We start from the raw sequence: 5,690 nt of genomic DNA, 5'->3' as shown, positions 1-5,690 counted from the left end.
GGATGTGCTACCACACACTACCCATTATCAGTCAATAAATATCCCCATTAGCAGCTTTTCATTCTCCAAACTGACCTTTAACCACACCTTTGTCTGTCCAACTGTTTTTCTCTCTCTTTGGGCTCTGTTTTCACTTATCGTTTACTCTCCCCTTCCCCCACCACCTCATCTTCTGTATAAAAACCATCCTTTTCTCAGCTACCACCAGTTCTGGAGAAGGGCCCAAAAGGTTAACTTTGATTTCTCTCCATAAATGCTGTCAGAAGTGCTGATATTTTCTAGTAATTTCTGTTTTTGTTTCAGTCCAACTTGGCTATGCCGACTAGATATCCTAAATTAATCTAGTCCCATTTGCCAGCATTTGGCCCATATCCCTGTAAACCCTTCCTATTCATATACCCATCCAAATACCTTTTAAATGTTGTAATTGTACCAGACTCCACCACCTCGTCTGACAGCGCATTCCATATATGTACCACACTCTGTGTGAAAAATTTGCCCCTCCGATCCCTTTTAAATCTTTCCCCTCTCATCTTAAACTTATGCCCTTTAGTTTTTACTCCTCAACCGTGGGGAAAAGACCTTGGCTGTTCACCTATCCATGCCCCTCATGAATTTATAAACCGCCGTAAAGTCACCCCTCAGCTTCCAATACTCAAGGGAAAATAGCCCCAGACTATTGCACCTCTTCCCTATAGCTCAAACTCTCCCAACCTTGGCAACATCCTTGTAAATCTTTTCTGCACCCTTTCACGTTTAACAACATCTTTTTTTATAGCAGGTAGACCAGAATGAATGTGGTATTCTAAAAGTGGCCTCACCAATGTCACTGACCTTATCTCCTCTGGAGATTTCCTCTCCACAGCTTTCTGCCTCAGTCCCCCAACACCATGCAGCAGACTTCTTCCCAAATATTTACAATGAATAGACTATCCTGGTAGAGTCCTCATCTCAGTCTGATACTGCCCCAAATGCATTTCTTCTTATCTTGGCTTTTTTTATAGCTTCATGTCAGTTCCACAATGTCCAGTTTCCTTGCCTCAGCTACCGCCTCTTCACCATGGATGTGTAACATATGTAAAACCCCTCTCTTGATAGTCTCAAGGCTTTCCATTTCTTCCTTGCCTGGTGTGATAGTACAATGGCTTTAAGAGATGCATTTTGTCCTTCTTTTTGTAAAGAAAGGTTGAAATAGAGGTACCAAGCTATCTGTTCCAAACCAATAGAGTAAACAGTTTATGAGGCCTTAAGTCTTTCCTTAAAGTTCAAACAATAGAAGCAGCCTGAATGGGTGGGGTCAAGCTCCCACAGAAACAGGATTTTTAGTTTTAGCTTTCAGCAAATTGCTATGGTCTTAAGGCTGGATGTGGAAACTTTTATTCCTGTCACTGTTACAGCTAAAAGCTGGGGTTCTCTTCCTGCTGCTAGAATTGCATGTGAGACCATCTGTTTTACTGAATTTGTCTTTGCCAAGGGTGTGTTTATAGAATGGTTATAATATTGGAATAGTTAATTAGTACTGGTTAACATATGTTATTTTGTTAAGCATTCCAATAGAGTTACAGTTAAGCCAGTTCTTTTCTTTTATTTTCATTCTGTCTGTATTTCAACTGTAATGTAAAAATAAAGTGTGTTTTGCTTTAAGTCAAGTAGTTTGACCAAATGAATTGCATCCGGAACACAACACCTTATACTTGCCTATAAAATAAGAAGTTGGGGTTGAAGCTATCGGCTTACTATATTTTGAGGGGGTTTGGCTGCTCTATAGAAAATTGGGGTCTCTTGTTAGAATCAAAATCTTTAATTCCATGTTGGGTGTAGGATTATTGGACTGAGAGGCAGCGAGTGGTGAGTATGGCATATTGCATTTTCTTTGTGTGTGTTGAAGTCAGTTGGTTTAAACAGGGTGTGCCTTGTGTAGTAATGGCTCTTTCAGTCACTAAGAGTTTCCTTTGCGGGAGGGTGGAATAGAAGACACCACTTCAGGAGTTTAATAGAAGGTGAGCAAGGCAAAGCTTTTGGAATTGGCAGACAAGTTGGGGTTGGGGTTCCCTTTGTCAGTATGAAAAGGGGAGGTAACTGCAGCAATAGCTCAACATTTATGTTTGCTGGAAATGCCATTGGAAGCTTTGAAAATGGCTAAAATTTGATTGCAAATGAAACAGTTTGAATTATGATTCAAAGCAGAAGAAAAGCAGAAAGAAAGAGAGAATTAATAGCTCTAGCAGAGGAAAGAGAAAAGAAAAGCCCTGGTGGAACAAAAAAAAGGAAAAAGGCAGCTCTGGCAGAAGAAAGAGAGAAAGAGAGTTTTTGAACTTTGGAGGTTGGATCGAAAACTCAGTCAACAGAGGTAGAGGTGAAAGGTAGTAGTAGTGAGGAGGATAGTGATGGAGAGCAATCTCATCACAGCCACATCTGTTTAAACATGTCCAGACATTGCCAAAGTTCAATAAGAAGGATGTAGAAGCTTTTCATTTCATTTGAGAAAGTCGCTAAACAAATAAAATAGTCAGCGACCATGTGGGTATTGTTGATCCAAAGTTGGTAGGTAGAACTATTGAGGTATTTGTATCACTATCAGACGAGTTATCTAGGGACTATGATGAGGTGAAAAAAAACATCTTAAGCACGTATGAGCTAGTAGCAGATGCCCAAAGACAACATTTTAGGAATCTAAGGAGGGACCCTGATCAAACATGCATAGAATTTGAAAGGATGAAACAAAATCATTTTGATAGCTGGGTAAGGACATTAAAAATTCACTTCCTTAAGTAGTGAGAACTTGTAGCCTTAACTCTCTGCTCTTCCACAAGATTAGCAGCTGAAATGACGATGAGGCAGTTCAAAAATCAACGTTTGGCTTCCAACATCAATTTCAATTGTGGGAGATGGAAATTCGGGAAAGAGAAATCCTCAGGTAGTAAGGGAAAAGGAGATTGCATTGAAGATAGTATAGATTGTTTACTTAAAAAGAGTAAACAGGAAACCCATGAGGGGAAAAGAGAAGTTTAAAAAAAACCTCAGGTGTTTTCACTGCAATAAAAGGAGGCCAGATGAATTTGCAGTGTTGGTGGTTTATAAAAAGCACCGGGAAGACCGATGTATGAAAACAGGATAAGCTGTTGAGTTTTGTTGAAGTGGTAAAAGGAAAGCACAGTGGAAGCTAAAAAGCTGCAAAAGAATGTAAAACCTGGTCAGGGGTTGATTGAGAAGCAAGTGCCAGATCTCTTCAAAAAGTTTACTTGTGTGGGATAAGTTTACTCAAGTATGTGAGGAGGAGCAGGTAAAGAAATAAAAATTTGAAAAGATGCAAGTCAATCCTTGATGTTGAGAGATGAGGAGATATGCAATTCAGAAGGAATATTGCCAGAAAAAAAAATGGTTGTATTTGGAATTCATGGTGAGAAGGATACTGTTCCATTGTATAAAGTGAGGTTGGAGTGTCCGGTGAAAAGTGGTGGTTAAGAATACTAGAGAAACTCAATTCTGGAAATACAGTTTATCCTTGGTAATGATATAACTGGTTCACAGGTAGGAGTGATGCATACTGTGGTTGAAAAGCTGGTGGAAATTAATCAGGCAATTGAGACATTACAGGAAGTATACGCTGGGATTTTTCCTGACTGTGGTAAGACGGTCACCAAAACCACAGATTGAAGCAGGAGAAATCAAGGAGTAAAGATAAGGATGTTGAAGTTTAATTATAAGAGGCCATGCTTGATCAAATGTTGAGAAAAAAAATACAAGAACAGGTGGAGGACAAAGTGGATATTTTTGGATCAGAGAAATTAGCTGAATTACAACAGAAAGACAAAAAACTGAGGCAGTTGTATCAAAAACCATACTCAGGAAAAAGAAGTGAGTGTATCCAGAATGTTACTATATTAAAAATGAAATCTTGATGAGGAAATGGATACTATCACATATTCAGACAGTTGAGAAATGGGCAGAAATTCATAAGGTTGCATTACCGGTGGGTTATAGAAGGAGATATTGCATGCAGCACATGATTTACCAGTAGGAGGTCATTTAAGAGCAAGGAAAACAAGCCAAAATACAACATTTTTATTGGAATAGCAAAAACTGCAGATGCTGGAGTCAGAGATAACAAAGTGTGGCGCTGGAGGAACCCAGCAGGCCAGGCAGCATCAGAGGAGCAGGAAAGTTGATGTTTCAGGTTGGGACCCTTCCCTTATCCCAAACATCAACTTTCCTGTTCCTCTGATGCTGCCTGGCCTTCTGTGTTCCTCCAGTTCAACATTTTTATTGGTCTGGACTGCACAAGGATGTGGTTGAATTTTGGCAGACATCTCATACATGTTAGGTAATTGGAAAACCTCAGGCAGTGATAACACCAGCACCCTTAATACCCATCACTCATATCAATAGCCACTTTGAATAGCTTTGTATAATCAGGTGTGGCTAACACTGGAGCAGTGGTTAACACCGTTTTAGACTGTCAAATGCTTTCTGACATTCCTCTGTCCACTGAAATTTTCTGCACTTCAAGAAGCCAGTCAGTGGAAAAACCACACTTGTCCATCTTTTTCCTCCCCTTCCATAACTACTTTGTTACCATTCTGGTGATATGGATGTTTGGGGATAGCCTTACAAATCCACCAGCTCCCACAGTTACTTTAACTAGGCTTCCTCACACTCACTTCCTGTAAGAACTCCAATCCATTCTCCCAGTACCTGTGTCTCCATCACCTCTATTCCAATAGTGCCGTCTTCCCCTTGGAAGGTATGCGCCTTTATCCTCAACTGTAGTCGCTCTTTCTCCTCCACTATAGCACTTGCCTAGGCAATCACAGATGGTGTAACAGTTGCCAAGTTACCTCTTCCTTCCTCACCTTCCAAGGCCACAACATACTTTCAGGGTGAACCAGCAATTACACATTCATCTTTCACTCTAATCATTGTATTTGCTGCTCACAGTGCAGTCTACCCTACATTTGCAGGGTGACTTGCAGAATACTTCCACTCTGTCCTAAGAATGAGCCCAGTTATTTGCCATTTCAATGCACCATCTTACTGGGTTAGCATTTCTGTCCGAGGCATAGGGCAGCTTTTCAGTACATTCTAACACAAGCTGGAGGAACACCACTTTATTTTCAACTTGGTGATGAGCCTTGAAGGCTGCGAAGTACCTGAATTCAATAACTTCAGAGCATGCACACTCCTTCCACCAAACAATGTCTTATTTGCATGGATTTGCTCTTAGCAAAGCCAACCTATTTTTTGACTACTGAGACCTGTCATTAACACCTATTATGCACCTACATTTCTCCTTTACTACCATTAGCTCTTTGCCTTTTGCTCTGGGCACCCTCACTCATCTGTTCCATTGACTCCTCCCTCCACTTTGCCAACAGCATAAAAACCATCATATTCCAGCCCCCTTTGATTCTGAAAAGGATCTCTCTCCTCAGATTCTGCCAGACCTTGTTTCTCCAGCAGTGTGTTTATTTACAACTGTAACTCCATTTATTTTAAAGTACCTGAGAAAGCTTGCATTTAGTCATAGGCTAGATTTTGATGTAGTTCCTTTGACAGTAATATGCACCCATGCCAATGTATTGATTCTTAAAACAGTCTCTTATTTGACCATTGGCATTATGGGTTGATACACAAACAAGCTGGATGTGTCTCATTGTACACTATTTAGACACTTACATACAACACAATCC

This window comes from Rhincodon typus, chromosome 21 (genome assembly GCF_021869965.1).
Source record: "Rhincodon typus isolate 14 chromosome 21, sRhiTyp1.1, whole genome shotgun sequence".
Taxonomy (NCBI): Eukaryota; Metazoa; Chordata; class Chondrichthyes; order Orectolobiformes; family Rhincodontidae; genus Rhincodon; species Rhincodon typus.
Note: the sequence above shows the minus strand (reverse complement) of the source record.